This window comes from Solanum pennellii, chromosome 6, assembly GCF_001406875.1.
Source record: "Solanum pennellii chromosome 6, SPENNV200".
Classification (NCBI taxonomy): Eukaryota; Viridiplantae; Streptophyta; class Magnoliopsida; order Solanales; family Solanaceae; genus Solanum; species Solanum pennellii.
In genome coordinates this window covers 26,447,920-26,463,421 of record NC_028642.1, presented here as the reverse complement: position 1 = coordinate 26,463,421, position 15,502 = coordinate 26,447,920, and the positions used below count along the sequence as shown (strand labels likewise).

General features: G+C 35.7%; 1 pseudogene; it reads right to left on the bottom strand.

Moving 5' to 3' along the window:
• Positions 1-430: 430 nt before the first annotated feature.
• LOC114077614 lies at positions 431-9,718 on the bottom strand (annotated as a pseudogene).
• Between the last annotated feature and the right edge of the window lie 5,784 nt (positions 9,719-15,502).

The window sequence follows — 15,502 nt, the reverse complement described above, 5'->3', positions numbered from 1 at the left end:
GACCTCTAGAAATTCCCTTAAAACGGGTACCGACTCTATAGGAGGGCATTCGGATTCAAGATCCCTCACTCTTACTATAAGGTAGAGACAACTCTTTGCAATCAACTTGCAAGCTTTTAAACACGAAATGATCTTACCCCTAGGATTTGAGTTTCCTCCCTTCCACTCAAAAATGGATTCATTCAGAAATTGACATTTGACCACCCATGACCTACAATTAAAAGAGGAAAAACACGCATACACCCAATCTATTTTCAATATAATATCGAAATCTAGCATATCAAGTTCTATCAAGTCAACCAATATAACTCTATTGGGCAACGAAATAGGACACCCTTTATAGAATCTTTTTACCACTACGGAATCACCCACATGGGTAGAAACCGAAAAGGCTCATCTAAGATATCGGGTAGTATATCAAATTTCATGGCTACAACGGGGGCCACAAATGACAAAGTAGCTCCGGATCCAACAAAGCATATACATCAAAGGAAAATAACTTGAGCATATTGGTGACCACGTCTAGTGAGCTCTCTTGATCACTTCGGGATTTGAGAGTATAGAAGGAATTCTTTTTAGGAGCATTCGAATTTGGGGAATTTGCTTGTGCTTGAGAATTTTCCCCTCCTTGAGTCTTCATCATAGGGCAATCTTTCTTCATGTGGCCACTCTTGCCACAATTATAGCAATTACCCGTTCCCACAAGACACTTGCCATCATGTTTTCGACCACATTTAGAATAAAAAGGCCTATCAACATAAGAACGACCATCTTTTCCTTCTTGGGGCTTGGGAGTAGGCACCTTACTCTTATCAGCACACGGAGCACTAGAAGAGCCTTGATTAGAAAACCTCTTCCTGAATCTTGGTTTGGCTTGAACCTCATACCTATTCTTAGAAGAATTCCCCTCTTTGGTTCTCACCTTCTTCAACTCCCTACAAACTTGATTAAGCTTTTGCTCCTCAATTTATTAGACATGAACCATGAGACGAGAAATGTCCATGCAATGAATAAACATAGCCGACCTACACTCATTTACCACAAGATTAGATATCCCCATGACAAATTAGTTCATCTTAACTCTAGAATCCGCAACCAAAGTAGGAGAATGCTTTGATAGTTGAGTAAACTTGAGGCTATACTCCCTCACACTCATACCCCCTTGGCGGAGGTTGATGAATTCTTGCATTTTCCTCTCTCTTAATTCCAAGGGAAAGAACCTATGAAGGAAAGTCATCTTGAAATCATCCCAAGTAATCTGACCTTCTCTAACCAACCTTTAATCCCTCCATTGCTCATGCCAAACTTGAGCCACATCCTTGAGTTGGTAGGCGGTTAGTTCCTTATTTTCTTGAGAATAAACCATAGCGTCAAGAACCTTGAATCATCACCAATGAACCCTTGTGGATCCTCCTGCACCATAAAACCATAGAAAGTAGGGGGTTTCATCCTTGTGAAATCCCTAATCCTTGAAGCGGTGGTATTAGCATTGGGGTTTTTTCAACCTTGTATCCCTAGAAACTTGGGTAGCCAACACTTCATTCAAGCTATGAATGGCCGAAATTATCTCAACATTAGACATAGCCCCTTCTGCAATAGGAACTTTAGGGTTTTGAGGAGCTTGATGGGTAACCGACTCATTCATATTCTCCTCTTCGACCCTTTGAGCATTGTTCCTTATTGTATTCATTGCCTATAAGCACAAATAAAGGATTGGATAGAGTTAAGATTCTTAGGCACGACTAAGGAATAACAAGAGAGTGAAATTTCTTAAGCATCACATAGTTTCTCATTAATAAGTGTGGTGCGCTTCACAATTATGAATAAGACCCTACATAGACGTGGTTAATGGAAACATCGATCCTGAGAATATTTAACCTCATGCTCTTATACCATGTTTGTTATGACCCAGAGTTATGACCCAGAGTACCTCCTATGCATAATCGACTTCGGCGTCCTCTAAGAGGACTAAGACAAGCCTTTTAGCATTCATCATAGAAAATCATAAGTCAAAATCACAAAAAAATTAAAACTTTTGATTATATATCAAGGAGGTTTACATAGACCTCTACATAGTAAGCATACATAAGCTTCTCGCAATAGACAACATAACAACACATAGAAATTTAGTCTAATACTTTGTCTCATATCGACCATCTAAACAAAGTCAAATAATTCGGGCAAAGCCCTTACATAAATTCATAACTGCCACATAGGGATTACATCAATATCTTCAACAATAGGAAAGAAATCAATGTCTATTAGACAATAAAAGTACTACTAAGATAGAGTGTGTGGTAGCATCCTCGAACTAGAGGGCATACCAAAACATGGAGAGTCTAGTCCAAGACTTCTTGCTTAAGCCTCAGTGGTAGCTCATGGCCCAAACCTACAATGTTGGGGAAAAGGGAAGATATATGGGTTAGTACAAACCACATGTACTAAGTATTATCCATATGCATAAAAATTGTTAATGCATGAGAAAATTCCCATAACCCTATCCAAAGCTGAGTATCACATTAAGCAAACCAACTCATACTTACAACACATTCTCATATGTAACATGTTTCATACATCAACACTAATCATAGATTATCAATATAATCATACAAATAATCATAATCATAGTCATAAAAAAACACTACTATCATCTTCTATAGGATCCCACATGTGCAATGTGTAAGAGAAGTTTCATACCCTCCCTTACAATATATAATAACCTTTAAGACAACCCTAATAGAAGTTCACATACATAACTTGTTCATACTTTTACTTTAGGGAAATAAGTACCATAACCGATATGAGAACATGTGAGCTACATGGCATCCGTTGTTCTACCCCCACACCGAAAAGAGAGGATTAAGACTTGCCTAAGGTGCAACCATTCGTACATAGATATTATATGTGGATACACTAAGCTAGAGTCCAATTCGGGCACATAGTTAAGGGACAAGGAGATTGTTTCTATAAACCTTGACTTACTAAACATGATGGTTTTTCATCTCATGAGACAGCACATATATTAGGAATCCACACTACTAGTTGTGAAGAAACCCATGTAGGAGGCCGGACTTATTAACGTTAGACCTCCATCTCATTTAGATGCCCTTTCGATGCTAAGAAATTATTCCCTTTGTAATCATGATATAACATCATACAAGTTCACATTAGACTTTTCTATATCCTTATGTAAACATATTATCATAATACCTCATAGGTGACCACAAGTGAGAACTATCCTTTCACTTTAGACAAATTATTGTAAACATGAGAAGTTACATTCAATCGTACAATAATCATATCATAACATACTTACATACTTCATAGCAAATTCATGAATCTAGGGTTAGGGATGAGGGATTCTTGTCACCAATATCACAACAACACAACTAGCTATATTTTCACTATCACATAAGTAGATTTCACCTTGCATAATTGAGATGAAAGCAAAATCAAGATCATACCTCATTTCCCTTCATGTGACTTCATACTTAAATATCCAAGAACTCACCACCAACATATGAAATAGGGAAATTCATGAATTATTAACATAACTAAATTAAAGCAAACAACTGACATGTTCATCATCCTCAACAGTTCACCTTAATCATTCCAAGAAATTAGGGATTTAGGGGAAAGACATGGGTCAAGGGAAAACTCATATCAATTCACAAATTAACCATTAATTCATACATAAAAAGCATTAATTCATCATATTTCATCAAAATTGAATTCCCATTTCGTTTTAGAAAGAAGACCCATGTGAGGAGAAAAACCTTTGTTTTGGGGGATTTAGAAATCATCTTTTGGATGGCCTCTTGGGGAAAGGATTCTCAAGAGTGAAAGAAAACATACCTTATAGATGATAAATCCACAAAATTGATTTGTAAAATATTATGGCTTGATCTTCTTCTTGGAGCTCTTTTGGTCTTCAATGGAGTTTTGGAGGAAGGGAGAATTTGGGGGAGAGAGAGATTTTTGAGTTCAACTTGTGGGACTTGATTTTTGTGTTAGATTTGACCTAAAACTGATCCTAATACATTATATAGTCACCCATTAAATTACCCAAAAGAACCCTCCTTTAATGGGTTTATTTGTGATGTAAAAACACATAAAATACGACTTTTTACGAATCTGGAAAATAGGTGCGCGAGGCTATTTCCCCATTTTATTTTCGAATTTTGAGTTGAGGAAGTAGGGTACGTGTCAGATCCACGACGCGAGGCAAACACCATATCTCCACGTAATGGCTGCGCGTCACGCAGCAGCCACCAGAAACCTGCCTGCGCGCAGCTTCCTTGGCATCTTGCTCGCCCAAGTTCGGGTCCTCTCCAAGGACCCCTACATTGGTCCTTGGGGTGTCGTGACTGAAATTTTTGATCCTATATACTACACTCTACTTATTGAAAGTCTTTTTACAAGTTTTGAACTCCATATGGACCTCCAAAACCTTCACCAAACACAGGGACTTCAACTAGTTGAATTTTGCTAGGTTCCGTACGTTAATGCTTTTCTTTAATCCTATTGCTCCAATACTTTTCAAACAAGTTATTTATACTTATTTAGGTCTAACACCATCATTACTCAACATATAAGACTCTAGTATAAGTCGTGGAAACTTTGGGGTGTGTCAATAACTAAAAGGTACTTCTTAACTAAGATTTTAGGACTTATAGGGTTCATGCGGAATTATGGACATGAACAATTCGACTTGAAGGTATGAGTAACTAAATGTAACTCATGTATATGAATCTTCTCATTATCTTATTTACTTCATGAAAACATAGTTCGAATCCATAATTGATCTCAAAGAATTCAAATTGAACGTAAAGACTTCCTTGAACTCTACTCTTAACTCTCTCTTGAATGAGAATTATGAATTCAAGATTTTTGGTTCATCACATGGACGATCTAGGGGATATATTGACTCATGAATACATACTCTTCACTCTTATGCTCACTTGCTTGAGTCTTGAAACAAGTTACTAGAAGTTGTAGAAACTCATCAATCGCACTCTCTTAGAACTTCAGAATGAATTCTCAAAATTAATTATCAACTCTACCTTGAATGTGAATTATGAATTCAATATTATGATCATTTTAGGACTAAGTTTAGATTTTTATAAGTATCTTAGATTACTTAGAATCAAAAAGGAGGGAAGGTGCACTTTAATAACGAACTCAAAAAGATCAACAGGAGGCTAACTGGAAGGGGAAGGCGAACGTGGGGCTACGAGTGGCGTGGAGCACCATCCCAGAAGTACATATATGGGTTTGGGGAGCTCTGATAGGCGCACCGCACCAGGCCCCAACCAAGAAAATTCTACCGAGAACTTTTGCTCGTTTTCTCACCTTAAATCACCTAAATTCGAACGGTTTCTTCCCCAGTTACTTGGATTCGATTAAATAAATTAATTACACTCTAATCTACTGGAAACAACACTAAAATTACTCAATTTTATCTCAATAAATCATCAAAACTCAAACACAATAAGATTTAGAATGAACTTTACGAACACCTTTCAAGAACTCATCAAGAACTCTAATCTTTAAAGTCTAAGCATGAAATTTTTCTAAAAATTAACATGATTGGCATGTGGCTGAATAAAAACAACAATATGGAAGCTTAATTAGACCCGTGGTGAATATCTGCAACTAGACTCAAGAACATCGACGAACCATCCTTGCCTATTTTCTCCTCTTTTCTTTTCTTGACTCTTCTTGAACTCTCAACTAAAACCCTAGGTGTTTATTATTATTTTAAAACTGAAACTAAACGGATTATACCCCTAAAATATGACGAAAAATGAGTGAAATTAGAATGGTTAAGGAAAAGACCAAAATGCCCTCACTTATTTAGGCTAACGTTACTTAACCGGACAGCCTAACTTCAAAAGGTCATATCTCACTTATATGAACTCAAAATTTAGAAAACTAAGAGGATCTGGAGATATAATTAAAAGATATTTCCAATGGTATCTTGTATCTGACCTAAGTCAACCTGTAATGCAAGTTATGGTCGTTTGAAATTAACCCAACTCTCAAAATTTCTGATTTTTGTCATTCCCAATTTAATTTTTTTTGAAACTCTTGGTGCTAAATCTAGAGAACCGACCTTAATACTTAAGAAATTTTTAATTCCTTGGTGAAATAACACTTACTATGATTAATGACTCAAGTCATTGTTCAAAAAAAATTCTGGAGTGTTACGAACAATGTGTTATTTAGTAATAGAGTTGTTATGCAGTGAGCGGCGGATGAGATGGTATAGAAGTTATCTTCTTTTTTCATTTAATGTGAAATCCATGTTAGAAATAAGGTCACATGAGGTTCACATCATAATTTAGGTAGCCTAATGTATGGTATCAACACGAATGATGATGAGTCTAGAGAAAATCATTTAAAGTACTTTTAATTTTATTTTTTGAATCAACTAGACTGAAATAAAAGAGAAAAATCAACCAGGATAGCAGTTGGTGTATAGGGATAATGTTTTGTCTTCTGTACTCTCCTACACTATAATATCCTTATCAATGATAAGGCTATGATTATAATTATTGAGGACTAACAATCGGTTATGTAGTAATAGAGTTGTTATGCAGTGGGACATGGATGAGATGGTATAGAAGTTATCTCCTTTTTTTGTTAATGTGAAATTTAAGTTGGAACTAAGGCCACATGAGGTTCAAATTATAAGTTAGGTAGCCTGAATGTATTGTAACAACACGAATGATGATGAGTCCAAAGAAAATCTTTTAAAGTGCTTTTTATTTTATTTTCTTGAATTAACTAGACTGAAATAAAAGAGAGAAAAGAAGAAGGATAGTAGCTCGTGGATAGGGATAATGTTTTGTCTTCTATACTCTCCCATACTATAATATGCTTATGAATGATTAGAGTTGTGATTATAATTATGGAGGACTAACAATCTGTTATGTAGTAATAGAGTTGTGATTCAGTGGGTTTTCGATGAGATGGTATAGAAGTTATCTCATTTTTTTTTGTTAATGTGAAATTCAAGTTGGAACTAAGGCCACATGAGGTTCACATTATAAGTTAGGTAGCCTGAGCAAGAAAAAGTAAACCATAAATGTACTTAAAACGATTTTCTTGGAAAAGCGTAAACAATATAACAGGTTGAATAGTTAGTCGATGGCCTAGTATAAGGTAGTTATAGAATGAGGAAGCAGGTCAATTTTTTCTACTTACCCATTTATCTTCAATCGTCTACTCAGTTACAGCGGGACTGACATTGCGAGTGAGATTTGCACCACTGTAGAATATGAATTCGAGTGACAGGAAAAGTAATATATCATCACAGATACAATCAAACAATAAGTGTCAAGCAAGACAATTCAGGTTAGCTAGAAACTTGCAAGTTCAGGATAGCAAAACCAATAGAATTCAAAACTCCTTAAGCATTGATATTCCTTTCATGGTATAACAAGACAAACACGCATAATCCAACAAATATTGTGGTTAACTGTTTTCGCTCTCACAAGCAAAGCAAATAAAGTGTCTAGATTGAAAATAATTTTCACCTTTGTTTTTTTGGTTCTCTGTTTCTTTTTATCTTTGTCCTTCTTATATGCAAGAGTGCCTTTCACCATCAAGAACGAACTGATCTAAGTCATCTAGAAATTTTACTACTAAGATATGAAACAACTTAAAGAACTAGAAAAATTGACTCCCATTAAGAAATTTCGGAATATTTTACCCTTTTAGCGACTGTGTTTACTGCTGGAATGATTCCTTCCTTGAGAGAGCTTGGTCGCCCTTTCAATATCTAGCTGAGCCCTGTATTCCCTAATCATTTTATATTTTTTGCTTCTAGCTCTCCTTTTCTCACTTCTTCTTCCTAAAAGAGTATCATTAGTATTATGCATCTCCGACATAAGACATAGAGCGGGAAGAAAAAGAACTTCAATATCAAGAAATGATAGTAAAAGATAATTGTATAATCCAAGTGGATCCACACAAGCCAATCGATAATTAATAGTTTAAAATTGGTATCACTTGACCCCAATAAAGGAAAGGGAGCTTCAAATATGCTTTTTTTTTTGGGGGGGGGGGGGGAATAAGTCATTCGAATAATGCAGAACTTCTCCAACGACCGGGTATCTAGTAACAGCTAAAAATTAGCATCCAAGGGTGTCGTCCAATGGTCAATTTAGTGGGTACAAACACTAGAGTCCGATTTTCAAACACTTGCAGAAAAAATTTATATGATGACTTGCTAGTTGTACCTAACCACCTAGTGACAAAAGAGGACATCTAAATATATCACATCTTATAATTTTTCCTCCTTATGGAGGCCTAGTGGTGTTTGAAAAATATCAAGTATTATATACCATAACCAAACATACTTAGTTGCTCTTTTTCTATAACTCTGCAAGGTTTACTTCTTAAGTGTTGTCATTCTATCTTCACATATCTCTCGCAATTATTTAAGCCAATCGCGTCCTTCACTGTTGTCATTATATCTTCACAAATTCAACAATGTTCTTAGATAACTGATGTAATAACTACATCGACCAAAATTTTCTTTAGATTCAGGAATGAACAAACTGATCAACAATGAAATCATGCAGTCCAAGTAAGCAAAACCTGGGAAATGCAAACCAAGATTATGTACACCCTCACATCACCATCAAGGTGATTAAGTATATTACCTTCTGATATTTGAAATCTTCCTAGTTAACTATATGAGATGTTTTAACGCTTTCCAAACGAGTCGCATGCCACTCTGGTGTATAAAAAGAACTATCCACCTGCGACAGTCCACATCAGAAGAAGCACAAGAAACAAAGAAAAATACAATTCTCGGTGACTCCAATGTGCTAAATCAAAAAAGTTAGCTCAATGATATAAAATCTAAGAAAAAATTTGAAGAAAAATATAAGTACCAAACACAACTTAAGAGAATTTAAGTTAACAATGCTCAAAAATAATTAGACTTAAATTGTCTTAAATAGTCAATGAAATAATTATTTTTCTAATCATTAACCATATTGAAGTTTAATCAAAGACATCCACTTGAATTTTTCACATAGAGTTGGTTTAAATGGTTGTTTCCACACATTGTCAATGTTTGGTTATCTTGAACCAGGGAAGATGCCCTTTCCGAAGAAAATAATATTTTAACCAAAATGTAGAAAATGTTAACGCCGCACTTTATTGCAGAAGTAATTTTCCTATAAAAATATTACAACTCATTCTCCATATCAATTACAACAATCAACACTATAACATTGTTGTCAACCACTCAACCTTCATATCCAAATAATTTTCAAAAGTATTTCGCCAACTTCTAAACAAACCAAAAACTGAAAATATAAAATGATTTTCCAAAGTAACATACTTACCACCAAAAAATGTCCTACAAAGAACATTCTCTGCCACACCGACCAACTTGAAGCATATAATCTTACACAACTAAACACCAAGTATACTTAGGAACAAAAAAAAAGATAAAAATAAACTCGAGAAAATATCTAGAGCAATACCCATACATCCCCAAATGGACAAATAATTTCCTACTTTACAACCAAATACAAGTTCAAAACAAAAAAAGGATGAAATTTAATTCAAAAAGTATTAATAATTAAAGAATAACAATGTGAAAAGGGACGATTCCATCAGCAACTTCATTAAGTCCACCTGAGCCAGAACCCAACCTTGCTCGCTGCATAGCTTTGTAAGGTTGACTATTTCACATTCTTTTTACTTTTAGGTTCAAAATCAAAAGCGGAAAAACCCTCAGTTCAGAATGAACAATTTAAGAGCAAAGAGAGAGTAGTTGTGACATAAAAAAGAAGGTCTTGAGTAACTTTATAGGTTTAGGGCTGAAATTTGAGATGAAGGGGTTGGCCATTCTTTAAAGCTTTTTTCCATCTAAATAGATTTATCGGTTCATCTCTTTTAAGTTTATATTACATACAACTCTCATGTTACATTTAATTAGTATCTAATTATTTATAAACAGTAAAAGGTGGTTGGTCCGTCAGGGTATACAATCAATAAACTATCCTCTAATCTCAAATTAGAAGGAGCAAGCTACATGAGCACTCTGTATCAATTAAGCTCTATTCAGGTCAATTTCATATCATTACTAAATAATTTAATTCAAATTAAGGTTCTTTTGAAATTAGAACTAAATATTCATACCTATCTCAACTCACTTTTATGTATACTTTACTAATAATGTATTTGGTTGTATAGCTAAATTCATGTGAATTCATCACTTAAGAAATCCCAAATTATGAGTTAAAATTCAAACTCCATCTGGCGTGGAAATAGTAAATCATTTCAACAACATATTACAATAGGAAAAGATCAATAGCAAGAGCTCATAACACATTTTTTCACACATTAAACTTTTAATAATACATAATTCTATCTGAAAAACTATTTTCCACCATTTTCTCTACAAAGTTAAACGATTCTTGTTGCAATAAAAGCAATTCCTAAAACACAAAACTCATAAAATTCATCAGCCTCGAGCAGTAAGAGACCCATAAACCTTTTAAATTCTTATCAATATTAAAACATGCTAAACTCAGTGCATAAATTTCAATGTTCTATGAGAAGATGTCAAAACCTCACCTGAAACAATATTCATTCAAAAATGAAACAGGAATTTTTATAGAATCAAATTCGAAAATCATTTCTATTTTGATCATTTGTTAGATTCTGTTGAATTGTATCGCATCCATTTTCTATTTTAAAGCGAACACTAATAAAACTAGAGAAGGCGGCCTCTCTCGGGCTCGGGAAAGACAATTTGGCCGAGAGTGTTGTGTTTTTGTTATGAGTGTTGTGTTATTGTTATGTAAGACCAAGGAGGATCCTAACCTAAAGGAGAACGCGGAGGAGTAGGAGCTAGCCTTAGGGGCGGAATCGATTCTAAAATACAAAAATGAACGAGTTAACGATGATGACGATGATGATGATGATGATGATGATGATGACGATGATGATGATGACGATGATGACGATGATGATGACGACGACGACGACGATGATGATAATGATGATGATGATGATGATGATGATGATAACGATGATGATGATGACGATGATGATGATGACGAGGACGACAACGACGACAATGACAACGACGACGATGACGATGACGATGACGATGATGATGATGACGACGATGACGACGATGACGACGATGATGATGATGAGGACGACGACGATGATGATGATGATGACGATGATGACGACGACGATGACGACGACGACGACAATGACGACGACGATGACGATGACGATGACGATGATGATGAAGATGACGATGATGATGATAATAATAATGATGATAATAATAATATTAATAATAATAATATTAAAAACTTCTTCTCTCCAAATGCTTTCGGCGCAGGTTAGTTAACCTGCGCAGCGAAGGTGAAAATGGCGAGGGGAAGAGGAAGAGGACGAGGAAGAGGTCGGAAAACATCACTACTGTCAGTTTGTAGCTCAGTTGGAGCTCAGGTGGAAGCAATAGAGGTAAATGAACAGGAACAACCTCAAAATGAAGAAAGGAAATTTGAAGAAGGGTTTCAGTGAGCTCCAAAGTATCTAGAAGATTGAGCTTAAATTCTACATTGGAAAAGGAGGAAGCTCATGAGAACTCAGATCTCATGCAACTAGAAGATGGGAACAAAGTGGAAGGCAATGGAACAATAACTAAGAAGAAGGGTGGGAATACTGAAGATGCTGAAAGTAATGGGGGTAGTGGAGAGGAACGGAGAAAGGATTACAAACAACCCTGGGTTAGTATGTTTAAGAATAATCGTGCAGCTAATAATGGTATGCAGCTGGCTTACTTTCCACCACAAATAGTTAATGGAGAAGCAATGGTTCAGCTGGAAGGGAAGGAGGTTTAGGATGAAGAAGATAAGTGGAAATGTGCACTCATAGCATATGTAATTGGAGAATGCCCTGGGTACAATTCAATGAACAGGTATATCATGATGAACTGGTCAAAAGTAGGCAAACCAGATGTATTCTTACATGAACAAGGGTATTACATAATGAAGTTAAAGATCTGAGTGATATGAATGAGATTCTATATTCTGGGCCATATACTATAAGCAATCGACCTATTATATTGAAACAATGGTACTCTGATTTTGATTTTGGAAAGGAGTTCTTAGCTTAAATTCAACTATGGGTTATTTTTCCAAAGCTACGTCTTAATTGTTGGGGAGTGGGATCATTGAGTAGAGTTGCAAGTGTTATTGGTGTGCCATTATTTGCTGATGAATGTACTACAAAGCAAACAAGAATATCCTATGCTAGAATGCTTATTGAAGTTAATGTGAATAAACATATTCCTCAGCAGATCACAGTTATGGATCCAAATGGAAGAACCTTCATGCAGGAAGTTGTGATGTAGTGGAAGCCTCAATATTGTGATAAATGTCAAAAGATTGGACATCAATGTCAATCAGTAACACAGGAGGAGCTGCCAAAGAAGAGAAAGACTTGGAAAAAAGTAACATAGACTTGGCAATATAAAGGACCAATTCAACAGCAGGAGAGGAAAGATGATCAAAAGGAGATTCCAGTAGTAGATGAAACTAATGCACAGAAGGAGAAACAAGATATAGAGAAAGGAGAGGAACAGGAAATCAAGCAAACACCTGAGCTTAATCTAAGGCCTCATACTTAAAGTAAGCATCTGGATTTTAGTCTATCGAATTTTCCTATGCTTTCAGCAATACCAATTAGAAATGGATTTGAGAGTCTAAGGAATAGCAAACTTGCTTCACTACCTGCTGATAGAGGTGGAGCCTTAAGGACTTGTTAATGAAGTGGAGTGTCTGGAATGTGAGGGGTATGAATAAAAGGTATAAGCAGAAGGAGATCAAGCTTCTTTTACAATAGAATAAGGCTTCATTAGCAGGATTAATTGAAACAAGAGTTAAAGAGGTTAATATCAAAGCTACTTTAAAAGCTATAGCTCCAGGATGGAGGATCATACATAATTATAAGGAGGCTGCAAATGGTAGAATTTGGATAATATGGGATGAAAGTTGGTATGATATCAAGTTAATAAACAGCTCAGCTCAAATGATTCATTGTCATATAAATGAAAGGAGCAAAGGATATCAATTTAATCTCACAGTGGTATATGGATTTAATACTGTATAACAGAGAAAAAGCTTATGGAATGAATTGAAGATGTTGGTTCAAAATGTCTCAGAACCTTGGCTCATAATAGGAGATTTTAATGCTATTTTATCCCCTAAAGATATATTAGCTGGGGTTCTCGTTAGTTTGAATGAGCTAAGGGAGTTTGAAGAATGTGTTAAGGACATGGGCATCACTAAAATTCAATGGAAAGGCATTTATTATACTCGGACCAATAAACAGGTAGGTAATGCCAAAATTGCTAGTAGAATTGACAGAGCCTTTGGGAATGATAATTGGATGGATAAATGGGGTCATGCTGCTATAGAATATGGGAATCCAGGAGTGTTTGATCATAGCCCTGTGCATTTGCTACTTCATCAAAGTTATCATCAGATCAAAGTGAGTTTTAAGATCTTTAATGTTTGGATTGAACATGATTCTTTTTTGGATCTGGTGGATAAAGTGTGGAAGCAGAAGCATGGAAGTGAAGTAATGAAGGAGATATAGTATAAGTTAAAGGCACTCCAGCCAGTCTTGAGACAATTGAATAGGAGAGAGTTTCAATATATAGGCCAGAAGATTGAGAAGACAAGAAGTGAGCTTGTAGAACTTCAAGAGCAGCTATATAACCAGGCAAGTGATGGGCTAGTTATAAAGAGAAGGAGTTACTAATAAAGCTGGAGAAGTGGTCAATGATAGAGGAAAGTCCTTTAAGACAAAAAGCAAGAGCAAGATGGATTAAACTGGGAGATGCAAACAACAAATACTTCAGTTCAGTGATAAAGGAGAGAACTCAAAACAAGCATATTAGAAGTATACTATCTATAGATGGAAGGATGCTATATGAACCCCAAGAGATTCAAGAGGAGTTTGTTATGTTTTATTAAAGTCTTATGGGATCTTCAGCAGGTAAACTTCCAGCTGTAAATGCTCAGGTGATGAAAAGAGGGCCTGTATTATGAAAGCAGCAAAGAATCCAATTATGTACAGACATAACAGAACAGAAGATTTATACAGCATTGCAGTCTATTGGGAATGATAAGGCTCCAAGTATAGATGTATAAAATGCATTTTTCTTTAAGCATACTTGGAAGATCATTAAAAAGGATGTTATTGAGGCTGTCAAAAGCTTCTTCACAACAGGAAAGATGTTTAAGCCTTTCAACTGCACTCTTGTATCTTTAATTCCAAAGGTTCAAAGTCCTAAAATTGTGAAGGAGAATAGGCCAATTTCTTGTTGCACTGTTCTATATAAAATCATTTCTAAGGTGATAACAAAAAGAATGCATGAGGTTATTCATACAGTTATATGTGATAGTCAGGCTGTACCGGGGAGGAAGATTGCAGATAACATTATTCTGGCTCATGAATTGGTCAAGGATTATACTAGGAAGTATATTTCTCCTAGAAGCATGCTTAAGATTGATCTACAGAAAGCCTATGATTCAGTTGAATGGCATTTCTTAGAACAAGTAATGGTAGGCTTGGGATTTCCAGAGATTTTTATTCAATGGGTGATGCATTGTGTCAAAACAGTGAATTATACTATTGTTGGTAATGGACAAACTACTCAAAGATTTGATGCAGCTAAAGGCCTCAGACAAGGGGATCCTATGTCACCCATTTTGTTAGCCATAGCAATGGAATACCTCAATAGGCCCCTCATAGGACTTAAAGAAGAGAAAGCCTTCAAATATCATCCTAAATGCTCTAAGCTGGATATTACACACTTATGTTTGCAGGTGACATACTATTGTTTTCAAGAGGAGATTTGGAGTCCATCAAGATACTTCAAAGGTGTTTTTCAGAGTTCTCTCAAGCTTCTGGACTGCAGGAAAATCTCACAAAAAGTTCCATATACCGTGGTGGAGTTCAGATGGAGGTTAGGCAACAAATTATTCAACAACTTGGTTACACAATGGAAGAGCTACCTTTTAAATACTTGGGAGTGCCTCTATCAACAAAGAAGCTGACTATAATCTTGTGGTATCCACTCATTGACAAGATCATGGCAAGAATCAATTCATGGACAGCAAAAAAATTATCTTATGCAGGAAGAACTAAACTGATTAAGATTGTTCTGTTTGGTGTACAGTCATACTGGGCTCAACTTTTTATTATTCCTGCAAAGATAATTAAAGTGATTGAAGGACTATGTAGAAGCTACTTATGGTCTGGGGTTGGCTATGTTACAAAAAAGACATTAATAGCATGGGAGAAAGTGCGCTGTCCTAAATGTGAAGGAGGTATGGGGTTGATCAATATGAAAGTGTGGAATAGAGCTGCAGTTGCTAAACTTTGGTTGGATTTAGCTAACAAGGAAGATAAACTATGGATTAAACGGATACATGCATAC